This window comes from Taudactylus pleione, unplaced genomic scaffold, assembly GCF_031769625.1.
Source record: "Taudactylus pleione unplaced genomic scaffold, aTauple2 ptg000593l, whole genome shotgun sequence".
Classification (NCBI taxonomy): domain Eukaryota; kingdom Metazoa; phylum Chordata; class Amphibia; order Anura; family Myobatrachidae; genus Taudactylus; species Taudactylus pleione.
This window is the reverse complement of record NW_028284995.1, coordinates 362,547-375,899: the sequence shown is the minus strand read 5'-3', so window position 1 is coordinate 375,899 and position 13,353 is coordinate 362,547. Positions and strand designations below refer to the sequence as shown.

General features: G+C 31.6%; 4 non-coding genes across 4 annotated transcripts; all 4 read right to left on the bottom strand.

Moving 5' to 3' along the window:
- Positions 1-2,379: 2,379 nt before the first annotated feature.
- On the bottom strand, positions 2,380-2,452 carry TRNAF-GAA (transfer RNA phenylalanine (anticodon GAA)). The gene has a single exon. It is a non-coding gene; the product is annotated as a tRNA-Phe (tRNA).
- Positions 2,453-4,823: 2,371 nt separating this feature from the next.
- On the bottom strand, positions 4,824-4,896 carry TRNAF-GAA (transfer RNA phenylalanine (anticodon GAA)). Its single transcript has one exon. It is a non-coding gene; the product is annotated as a tRNA-Phe (tRNA).
- Positions 4,897-8,240: 3,344 nt separating this feature from the next.
- TRNAF-GAA (transfer RNA phenylalanine (anticodon GAA)) lies at positions 8,241-8,313 on the bottom strand. The gene has a single exon. It is a non-coding gene; the product is annotated as a tRNA-Phe (tRNA).
- Positions 8,314-11,174: 2,861 nt separating this feature from the next.
- TRNAF-GAA (transfer RNA phenylalanine (anticodon GAA)) lies at positions 11,175-11,247 on the bottom strand. Its single transcript has one exon. It is a non-coding gene; the product is annotated as a tRNA-Phe (tRNA).
- Positions 11,248-13,353: the final 2,106 nt, after the last annotated feature.

Here is a 13,353-nt window from a genome sequence, read left to right as displayed (position 1 = left end):
TCTCCCAACTGAGCTATTTCGGCAAAGTCTGTGTATGGCAAAAGTCACTAAGACCTCAACTGAGCTATGTTTGCATGGTTACACAAGGTTTAGTATCAATATTTTTCTGTCATCATGATTGCATGAAATGAAAAGAAAATATGTGTTTTATACTGTATAACCCTTAATTATACATTTAAGTAAAAGTTTTAACAAATTGTGGTCAGGAAGCATTGTTAGATTACTTCAAATTTTCATAATAGAGTAGCATGACGGACAACACGAAATCAATATTTAAGCTGTATTTATGCACCGTGTTATTAAATAAACATTCTCATCATTTAGAAGATACTACTGAATACTCAACTAAGTTAAGAAATGATGTTGTTTACATTTGAAATAATTAAATACTGATAACTATTCAAGAAAAAAGAAAAAATGTACTCAAACATGCTGAAACCCGGGACCTTTAAATCTTCATTCTTATGCTCTCCCAACTGAGCTATTTCAGCAAAGTCTGTGTATGGCAAAAGTCACTATGACCTCACCTGAGCTATGTTTGCATGGTTACACAAGGTTTAGTATCAATATTTTTCTGTCATCATGATTGCATGAAATGAAAAGAAAATATGTGTTTTATACTGTAAAAATATCCATTACAAACCCTTAATCATACATTTAAGCAAAAGTTTTAACAAATTGTGGTCAGGAAGCATTGTTAGATTACTTCAAATTTTCATTATAGAGTAGCATGACTTACAATATGAAAACAATATTTAAGCTGTATTAATGCACCGTGTTGTTAAATAAACATTCTCATCATTTAGAAGTTACTACTGAATACTCAACTATGTTAAGAAATGATGTTTAAATTTGAAATAATTAAATTCTGATCACTACTCAAGAAAAAAAGAAAAATGCACTCAAACAAGCCGAAACCCGCGATTGAACCAGGGACCTTTAGATCTTCAGTCTAACGCTCTCCCAAATGAGCTATTTCGGCAAGGTTGATGTATGGCGAAAGTCACTAAGACCTCAACTGAGCTATGTTTGCATGGTTACACAAGGTTAAGTATCAATATTTTTCTGTCATCATGTTTGCATGAAATGAAGAGAAAAGATGTGTTTTATACTGTAAATATATAAATTACAAACCCTTAATCATACATTTAAGTAAAAGTTTTATCAAATTGAAGTCAGGAAACATTGTTAGATTACTTCAAATTTTCATAATAGAGTAGCATGACGTACAACATGAAAACAATATTTAAGCTGTATTTATGCACAGTGTTATTAAATAATCATTCTCATCATTTAGAAGATACTACCGAATACTCAACTATGTTAAGAAATGATGTCGTTTACATTTGAAATATTTAAATTCTGATCACTACTCAAGGAAAAAAGAAAAATGCACTCAAACATTCCGAAACCCGGGATCGAGCCAGGGACCTTTAGATCTTCAGTCTAACGCTCTCCCAACTGAGCTATTTCGGCAAGGTCGGCGTAAGGCAAAAGTCACTAAGACCTCAACTGAGCTATGTTTGCATGGTTACACAAGGTTAAGTAGCAATATTTTTCTGTCATAATGATTGCATGAAATGAAGAGAAAAGATGTGTTTTATACTGTAAATATATAAATTACAAACCCTTAATCGTACATTTAAGTTAAAGTTTTAACAAATTGTGGTCAGGAAGCAGTTAGTTTACTTAAAATTTTCATAATAGAGTAGCATGACAGACAACATGAAAACAATATTTAAGCTGCATTTATGCACCGTGTTGTTAAATAAACATTCTCATCATTTAGAAGTTACTACTGAATACTCAACTATGTTAAGAAACGATGTTGTTTACATTTGAAATACTTATATACTGATAACTACTCAAGGAAATAAGAAAAAAGGTACTCAACCATGCTGAAACCCGGGACCTTTAGATCTTCAGTTTAATGCTCTCCCAAATGAGCTATTTCGGCAATGTCTGTGTATGGCAAAAGTCACTAAGACCTCAACTGAGCTATGTTTCTATGGTTACACAAGGTTTAGTATCAATATTTTTCTATCATCATGATTGCATGAAATGAACAGAAAATATGTGTTTTATACTATAAATATATCCATTACAAACCCTTAATCATACATTTAAGTTAAATCTTTAACAAATTGTTGTCAGGAAGCATTGTTAGATTTCTTCAAATTTTCATAATAGAGTAGCATGACTTACAACATGAAAACAATATTTAAGCTGTATTCATGCACCGTGTTGTTAATTAAACATTCTCATCATTTAGAAGTTACTACTGAATACTCAACTATGTTAAGAAATGATGTTGTTTAATTTTGAAATAATTAAATTCTGATCACTACTCAAGGAAAAAAGAAAAGATGCACTCAAACATGCCGAAACCCGGGATCGAACCAGGAACCTTTAGATCTTCAGTCTAACGCTCTCCCAACTGAGCTATTTCGGCAAGGTCGGAGTATGGCAAAAGTCACTAAGACCTCAACTGAGCTATGTTTGCATAGTTACACAAGGTTAAGTATCAATATTTTTCTGTCATCATGATTGCATGAAATGAAAAGAAAATATGTGTTTTATACTGTAAATATATCCATTACAAACCCTTAATCATACATTTAAGTAAAAGTTTTAACAAATTGTGGTCAGGAAGCATTGTTAGATTACTTCAAATTGTCATAATAGTTAGAGTAGCATGACTTACAACATGAAAACAATATTTAAGCTGTATTTATGCACCGTGTTGTTAATTAAACATTCTCATCATTTAGAAGTTACTACTGAATACTCAACTATGTTTAGAAATGATGTTGTTTAAATTTGAAATAATTAAATTCTGATCCCTACTCAAGGAAAAAAGAAAAGATGCACTCAAACATGCTGAAACTCGGGATCGAACCAGGGACCTTTAGATCTTCAGTCTATCGCTCTCCCAACTGAGCTATTTCAGCAAGGTCAGTGTATGGCAGAGTCACTAAGACCTCAACTGAGCTATGTTTGCATGGTTACACAAGGTTAAGTATCAATATTTTTCTGTCATCATGATTGCATGAAATAAAAAGAAAATATGTGTTTTATACTGTAAATATATCCATTACAAACCCTTAATCATACATTTAAGTAAAAGTTTTAACAAATTGTTGTCAGGAAGCATTGTTAGATTACTTCAAATTTTCATAATAGTTAGAGTAGCATGACTTACAACATGAAAACAATATTTAAGCAGTATTTATGCACCGTGTTGTTAATTAAACATTCTCATCATTTAGAAGTTACTACTGAATACTCAACTATGTTAAGAAATGATGTTGTTTAAATTTGAAATAATTAAATTCTGATCACTACTCAAGGAAAAAAGAAAAATGCACTCAAACATGCAGAAACCCGGGATCGATCCTGGGACCTTTAGATCTTCAGTCTAACGCTCTCCCAAATGAGCTATTTCGGCAAGGACAGTGTATGGCAAAAGTCACTAAGACCTCAACTGAGCTATTTTTGCATGGTTACACAAGGTTAAGTATCAATATTTTTCTGTCATCATGGTTGCATGAAATGAAGAGAAAAGATGTGTTTTATACTGTAAATATATAAATTACAAACCCTTAAATGTACTTTTAAGTAAAAGTTTTAACAAATTGTGGTCAGGAAGCAGTTAGTTTACTTCAAATTTTCATAATAGAGTAGCATGATGGACAACATGAAAACAACTTTTAAGCTGTATTTATGCACCGTGTTGTTAAATAAACATTCTCATCATTTAGAAGTTACTACTGAATTCTCAACTATGTTAAGAAACGATGTTGTTTACATTTGAAATACTTAAAAACTGATAACTGCTCAAGGAAAGAAGAAAAAAGGTACTGAAACATGCTGAAACCCGGGACCTTTAGACTTTCAGTCTAATGCTCTCCCAACTGAGCTATTTCGGCAAAGTCTGTGTATGGCAAAAGTCACTAAGACCTCAACTGAGCTATGTTTGCATGGTTACACAAGGTTTAGTATATATATTTTTCTGTCATCATGATTGCATGAAATGAAAAGAAAATATGTGTTTTATACTGTATAACCCTTAATTATACATTTAAGTAAAAGTTTTAACAAATTGTGGTCAGGAAGCATTGTTAGATTACTTCAAATTTTCATAATAGAGTAGCATGACGGACAACACGAAATCAATATTTAAGCTGTATTTATGCACCGTGTTATTAAATAAACATTCTCATCATTTAGAAGATACTACTGAATACTCAACTAAGTTAAGAAATGATGTTGTTTACATTTGAAATAATTAAATACTGATAACTATTCAAGAAAAAAGAAAAAATGTACTCAAACTTGCTGAAACCCGGGACCTTTAAATCTTCATTCTTATGCTCTCCCAACTGAGCTATTTCAGCAAAGTCTGTGTATGGCAAAAGTCACTAAGACCTCACCTGAGCTATGTTTCTATGGTTACACAAGGTTTAGTATCAATATTTTTCTATCATCATGATTGCATGAAATGAACAGAAAATATGTGTTTTATACTATAAATATATCCATTACAAACCCTTAATCATACATTTAAGTTAAATCTTTAACAAATTGTTGTCAGGAAGCATTGTTAGATTTCTTCAAATTTTCATAATAGTTAGAGTAGCATGACTTACAACATGAAAACAATATTTAAGCTGTATTCATGCACCGTGTTGTTAATTAAACATTCTCATCATTTAGAAGTTACTACTGAATACTCAACTATGTTAAGAAATGATGTTGTTTAAATTTGAAATAATTAAATTCTGATCACTACTCAAGGAAAAAAGAAAAGATGCACTCAAACATGCCGAAACCCGGGATCGAACCAGGGACCTTTAGATCTTCAGTCTAACGCTCTCCCAACTGAGCTATTTCGGCAAGGTCGGAGTATGGCAAAAGTCACTAAGACCTCAACTGAGCTATGTTTGCATAGTTACACAAGGTTAAGTATCAATATTTTTCTGTCATCATGATTGCATGAAATGAAAAGAAAATATGTGTTTTATACTGTAAATATATCCATTACAAACCCTTAATCATACATTTAAGTAAAAGTTTTAACAAATTGTGGTCAGGAAGCATTGTTAGATTACTTCAAATTGTCATAATAGTTAGAGTAGCATGACTTACAACATGAAAACAATATTTAAGCTGTATTTATGCACCGTGTTGTTAATTAAACATTCTCATCATTTAGAAGTTACTACTGAATACTCAACTATGTTTAGAAATGATGTTGTTTAAATTTGAAATAATTAAATTCTGATCCCTACTCAAGGAAAAAAGAAAAGATGCACTCAAACATGCAGAAACCCGGGATCGATCCTGGGACCTTTAGATCTTCAGTCTAACGCTCTCCCAAATAAGCTATTTCGGCAAGGACAGTGTATGGCAAAAGTCACTAAGACCTCAACTGAGCTATTTTTGCATGGTTACACAAGGTTAAGTATCAATATTTTTCTGTCATCATGGTTGCATGAAATGAAGAGAAAAGATGTGTTTTATACTGTAAATATATAAATTACAAACCCTTAAATGTACTTTTAAGTAAAAGTTTTAACAAATTGTGGTCAGGAAGCAGTTAGTTTACTTCAAATTTTCATAATAGAGTAGCATGATGGACAACATGAAAACAACTTTTAAGCTGTATTTATGCACCGTGTTGTTAAATAAACATTCTCATCATTTAGAAGTTACTACTGAATTCTCAACTATGTTAAGAAACGATGTTGTTTACATTTGAAATACTTAAAAACTGATAACTGCTCAAGGAAAGAAGAAAAAAGGTACTGAAACATGCTGAAACCCGGGACCTTTAGACTTTCAGTCTAATGCTCTCCCAACTGAGCTATTTCGGCAAAGTCTGTGTATGGCAAAAGTCACTAAGACCTCAACTGAGCTATGTTTGCATGGTTACACAAGGTTTAGTATATATATTTTTCTGTCATCATGATTGCATGAAATGAAAAGAAAATATGTGTTTTATACTGTATAACCCTTAATTATACATTTAAGTAAAAGTTTTAACAAATTGTGGTCAGGAAGCATTGTTAGATTACTTCAAATTTTCATAATAGAGTAGCATGACGGACAACACGAAATCAATATTTAAGCTGTATTTATGCACCGTGTTATTAAATAAACATTCTCATCATTTAGAAGATACTACTGAATACTCAACTAAGTTAAGAAATGATGTTGTTTACATTTGAAATAATTAAATACTGATAACTATTCAAGAAAAAAGAAAAAATGTACTCAAACTTGCTGAAACCCGGGACCTTTAAATCTTCATTCTTATGCTCTCCCAACTGAGCTATTTCAGCAAAGTCTGTGTATGGCAAAAGTCACTAAGACCTCACCTGAGCTATGTTTGCATGGTTACACAAGGTTTAGTATCAATATTTTTCTGTCATCATGATTGCATGAAATGAAAAGAAAATATGTGTTTTATACTGTAAATATATCCATTACAAACCCTTAATCATACATTTAAGCAAAAGATTTAACAAATTGTGGTCAGGAAGCATTGTTAGATTACTTCAAATTTTCATAATAGTTAGAGTAGCATGACTTACAATATGAAAACAATATTTAAGCTGTATTAATGCACCGTGTTGTTAAATAAACATTCTCATCATTTAGAAGTTACTACTGAATACTCAACTATGTTAAGAAATGATGTTTAAATTTGAAATAATTAAATTCTGATCACTACTCAAGAAAAAAAGAAAAATGCACTCAAACAAGCCGAAACCCGCGATTGAACCAGGGACCTTTAGATCTTCAGTCTAACGCTCTCCCAAATGAGCTATTTCGGCAAGGTTGATGTATGGCTAAAGTCACTAAGACCTCAACTGAGCTATGTTTGCATGGTTACACAAGGTTAAGTATCAATATTTTTCTGTCATCATGTTTGCATAAAATGAAGAGAAAAGATGTGTCTTATACTGTAAATATATAAATTACAAACCCTTAATCGTACATTTAAGTAAAAGTTTTATCAAATTGAAGTCAGGAAGCATTGTTAGATTACTTCAAATTTTCATAATAGAGTAGCATGACTTACAACATGAAAACAATATTTAAGCTGTATTTATGCACCGTGTTGTTAATTAAACATTCTCATCATTTAGAAGTTACTACTGAATACTCAACTATGTTAAGAAATGATGTTGTTTAAATTTGAAATAATTAAATTCTGATCACTACTCAAGGAAAAAAGAAAAATGCACTCAAACATGCAGAAACCCGGGATCGATCTTGGGACCTTTAGATCTTCAGTCTAACGCTCTCCCAAATGAGCTATTTCGGCAAGGACAGTGTATGGCAAAAGTCACTAAGACCTCAACTGAGCTATTTTTGCATGGTTACACAAGGTTAAGTATCAATATTTTTCTGTCATCATGGTTGCATGAAATGAAGAGAAAAGATGTGTTTTATACTGTAAATATATAAATTACAAACCCTTAATCGTACATTTAAGTTAAAGTTTTAACAAATTGTGGTCAGGAAGCAGTTAGTTTACTTAAAATTTTCATAATAGAGTAGCATGACAGACAACATGAAAACAATATTTAAGCTGCATTTATGCACCGTGTTGTTAAATAAACATTCTCATCATTTAGAAGTTACTACTGAATACTCAACTATGTTAAGAAACGATATTGTTTACATTTGAAATACTTATATACTGATAACTACTCAAGGAAATAAGAAAAAAGGTACTCAACCATGCTGAAACCCGGGACCTTTAGATCTTCAGTTTAATGCTCTCCCAAATGAGCTATTTCGGCAATGTCTGTGTATGGCAAAAGTCACTAAGACCTCAACTGAGCTAAGTTTCTATGGTTACACAAGGTTTAGTATCAATATTTTTCTATCATCATGATTGCATGAAATGAACAGAAAATATGTGTTTTATACTATAAATATATCCATTACAAACCCTTAATCATACATTTAAGTTAAATCTTTAACAAATTGTTGTCAGGAAGCATTGTTAGATTTCTTCAAATTTTCATAATAGTTAGAGTAGCATGACTTACAACATGAAAACAATATTTAAGCTGTATTCATGCACCGTGTTGTTAATTAAACATTCTCATCATTTAGAAGTTACTACTGAATACTCAACTATGTTAAGAAATGATGTTGTTTAAATTTGAAATAATTAAATTCTGATCACTACTCAAGGAAAAAAGAAAAGATGCACTCAAACATGCCGAAACCCGGGATCGAACCAGGGACCTTTAGATCTTCAGTCTAACGCTCTCCCAACTGAGCTATTTCGGCAAGGTCGGAGTATGGCAAAAGTCACTAAGACCTCAACTGAGCTATGTTTGCATAGTTACACAAGGTTAAGTATCAATATTTTTCTGTCATCATGATTGCATGAAATGAAAAGAAAATATGTGTTTTATACTGTAAATATATCCATTACAAACCCTTAATCATACATTTAAGTAAAAGTTTTAACAAATTGTGGTCAGGAAGCATTGTTAGATTACTTCAAATTGTCATAATAGTTAGAGTAGCATGACTTACAACATAAAACCATATTTAAGCTGTATTTATGCACCGTGTTGTTAATTAAACATTCTCATCATTTAGAAGTTACTACTGAATACTCAACTATGTTTAGAAATGATGTTGTTTAAATTTGAAATAATTAAATTCTGATCCCTACTCAAGGAAAAAAGAAAAGATGCACTCAAACATGCTGAAACTCGGGATCGAACCAGGGACCTTTAGATCTTCAGTCTATCGCTCTCCCAACTGCGCTATTTCAGCAAGGTCAGTGTATGGCAGAGTCACTAAGACCTCAACTGAGCTATGTTTGCATGGTTACACAAGGTTAAGTATCAATATTTTTCTGTCATCATGATTGCATGAAATAAAAAGAAAATATGTGTTTTATACTGTAAATATATCCATTACAAACCCTTAATCATACATTTAAGTAAAAGTTTTAACAAATTGTTGTCAGGAAGCATTGTTAGATTACTTCAAATTTTCATAATAGTTAGAGTAGCATGACTTACAACATGAAAACAATATTTAAGCAGTATTTATGCACCGTGTTGTTAATTAAACATTCTCATCATTTAGAAGTTACTACTGAATACTCAACTATGTTAAGAAATGATGTTGTTTAAATTTGAAATAATTAAATTCTGATCACTACTCAAGGAAAAAAGAAAAATGCACTCAAACATGCAGAAACCCGGGATCGATCCTGGGACCTTTAGATCTTCAGTCTAACGCTCTCCCAAATGAGCTATTTCGGCAAGGACAGTGTATGGCAAAAGTCACTAAGACCTCAACTGAGCTATTTTTGCATGGTTACACAAGGTTAAGTATCAATATTTTTCTGTCATCATGGTTGCATGAAATGAAGAGAAAAGATGTGTTTTATACTGTAAATATATAAATTACAAACCCTTAAATGTACTTTTAAGTAAAAGTTTTAACAAATTGTGGTCAGGAAGCAGTTAGTTTACTTCAAATTTTCATAATAGAGTAGCATGATGGACAACATGAAAACAACTTTTAAGCTGTATTTATGCACCGTGTTGTTAAATAAACATTCTCATCATTTAGAAGTTACTACTGAATTCTCAACTATGTTAAGAAACGATGTTGTTTACATTTGAAATACTTAAAAACTGATAACTGCTCAAGGAAAGAAGAAAAAAGGTACTGAAACATGCTGAAACCCGGGACCTTTAGACTTTCAGTCTAATGCTCTCCCAACTGAGCTATTTCGGCAAAGTCTGTGTATGGCAAAAGTCACTAAGACCTCAACTGAGCTATGTTTGCATGGTTACACAAGGTTTAGTATCAATATTTTTCTGTCATCATGATTGCATGAAATGAAAAGAAAATATGTGTTTTATACTGTATAACCCTTAATTATACATTTAAGTAAAAGTTTTAACAAATTGTGGTCAGGAAGCATTGTTAGATTACTTCAAATTTTCATAATAGAGTAGCATGACGGACAACACAAAATCAATATTTCAGCTGTATTTATGCACCGTGTTATTAAATAAACATTCTCATCATTTAGAAGATACTACTGAATACTCAACTAAGTTAAGAAATGATGTTGTTTACATTTGAAATAATTAAATACTGATAACTATTCAAGAAAAAAGAAAAAATGTACTCAAACATGCTGAAACCCTGGACCTTTAAATCTTCATTCTTATGCTCTCCCAACTGAGCTATTTCAGCAAAGTCTGTGTATGGCAAAAGTCACTAAGACCTCACCTGAGCTATGTTTGCATGGTTACACAAGGTTTAGTATCAATATTTTTCTGTCATCATGATTGCATGAAATGAAAAGAAAATATGTGTTTTATACTGTAAATATATCCATTACAAACCCTTAATCATACATTTAAGCAAAAGATTTAACAAATTGTGGTCAGGAAGCATTGTTAGATTACTTCAAATTTTCATAATAGTTAGAGTAGCATGACTTACAATATGAAAACAATATTTAAGCTGTATTAATGCACCGTGTTGTTAAATAAACATTCTCATCATTTAGAAGTTACTACTGAATACTCAACTATGTTAAGAAATGATGTTTAAATTTGAAATAATTAAATTCTGATCACTACTCAAGAAAAAAAGAAAAATGCACTCAAAAAAGCCGAAACCCGCGATTGAACCAGGGACCTTTAGATCTTCAGTCTAACGCTCTCCCAAATGAGCTATTTCGGCAAGGTTGATGTATGGCTAAAGTCACTAAGACCTCAACTGAGCTATGTTTGCATGGTTACACAAGGTTAAGTATCAATATTTTTCTGTCATCATGTTTGCATAAAATGAAGAGAAAAGATGTGTTTTATACTGTAAATATATAAATTACAAACCCTTAATCGTACATTTAAGTAAAAGTTTTATCAAATTGAAGTCAGGAAGCATTGTTAGATTACTTCAAATTTTCATAATAGAGTAGCATGACGTACAACATGAAAACAATATTTAAGCTGTATTTATGCACAGTGTTATTAAATAATCATTCTCATCATTTAGAAGATACTACTGAATACTCAACTATGTTAAGAAATGATGTTGTTTACATTTGAAATATTTAAATTCTGATCACTACTCAAGGAAAAAAGAAAAGATGCACTCAAACATGCCGAAACCCGGGATCGAACCAGGGACCTTTAGATCTTCAGTCTAACGCTCTCCCAACTGAGCTATTTCGGCAAGGTCGGAGTATGGCAAAAGTCACTAAGACCTCAACTGAGCTATGTTTGCATAGTTACACAAGGTTAAGTATCAATATTTTTCTGTCATCATGATTGCATGAAATGAAAAGAAAATATGTGTTTTATACTGTAAATATATCCATTACAAACCCTTAATCATACATTTAAGTAAAAGTTTTAACAAATTGTGGTCAGGAAGCATTGTTAGATTACTTCAAATTGTCATAATAGTTAGAGTAGCATGACTTACAACATAAAACCATATTTAAGCTGTATTTATGCACCGTGTTGTTAATTAAACATTCTCATCATTTAGAAGTTACTACTGAATACTCAACTATGTTTAGAAATGATGTTGTTTAAATTTGAAATAATTAAATTCTGATCCCTACTCAAGGAAAAAAGAAAAGATGCACTCAAACATGCTGAAACTCGGGATCGAACCAGGGACCTTTAGATCTTCAGTCTATCGCTCTCCCAACTGCGCTATTTCAGCAAGGTCAGTGTATGGCAGAGTCACTAAGACCTCAACTGAGCTATGTTTGCATGGTTACACAAGGTTAAGTATCAATATTTTTCTGTCATCATGATTGCATGAAATAAAAAGAAAATATGTGTTTTATACTGTAAATATATCCATTACAAACCCTTAATCATACATTTAAGTAAAAGTTTTAACAAATTGTTGTCAGGAAGCATTGTTAGATTACTTCAAATTTTCATAATAGTTAGAGTAGCATGACTTACAACATGAAAACAATATTTAAGCAGTATTTATGCACCGTGTTGTTAATTAAACATTCTCATCATTTAGAAGTTACTACTGAATACTCAACTATGTTAAGAAATGATGTTGTTTAAATTTGAAATAATTAAATTCTGATCACTACTCAAGGAAAAAAGAAAAATGCACTCAAACATGCAGAAACCCGGGATCGATCCTGGGACCTTTAGATCTTCAGTCTAACGCTCCCCCAAATGAGCTATTTCGGCAAGGACAGTGTATGGCAAAAGTCACTAAGACCTCAACTGAGCTATTTTTGCATGGTTACACAAGGTTAAGTATCAATATTTTTCTGTCATCATGGTTGCATGAAATGAAGAGAAAAGATGTGTTTTATACTGTAAATATATAAATTACAAACCCTTAAATGTACTTTTAAGTAAAAGTTTTAACAAATTGTGGTCAGGAAGCAGTTAGTTTACTTCAAATTTTCATAATAGAGTAGCATGATGGACAACATGAAAACAACTTTTAAGCTGTATTTATGCACCGTGTTGTTAAATAAACATTCTCATCATTTAGAAGTTACTACTGAATTCTCAACTATGTTAAGAAACGATGTTGTTTACATTTGAAATACTTAAAAACTGATAACTGCTCAAGGAAAGAAGAAAAAAGGTACTGAAACATGCTGAAACCCGGGACCTTTAGACTTTCAGTCTAATGCTCTCCCAACTGAGCTATTTCGGCAAAGTCTGTGTATGGCAAAAGTCACTAAGACCTCAACTGAGCTATGTTTGCATGGTTACACAAGGTTTAGTATCAATATTTTTCTGTCATCATGATTGCATGAAATGAAAAGAAAATATGTGTTTTATACTGTATAACCCTTAATTATACATTTAAGTAAAAGTTTTAACAAATTGTGGTCAGGAAGCATTGTTAGATTACTTCAAATTTTCATAATAGAGTAGCATGACGGACAACACAAAATCAATATTTCAGCTGTATTTATGCACCGTGTTATTAAATAAACATTCTCATCATTTAGAAGATACTACTGAATACTCAACTAAGTTAAGAAATGATGTTGTTTACATTTGAAATAATTAAATACTGATAACTATTCAAGAAAAAAGAAAAAATGTACTCAAACATGCTGAAACCCTGGACCTTTAAATCTTCATTCTTATGCTCTCCCAACTGAGCTATTTCAGCAAAGTCTGTGTATGGCAAAAGTCACTAAGACCTCACCTGAGCTATGTTTGCATGGTTACACAAGGTTTAGTATCAATATTTTTCTGTCATCATGATTGCATGAAATGAAAAGAAAATATGTGTTTTATACTGTAAATATATCCATTACAAACCCTTAATCAT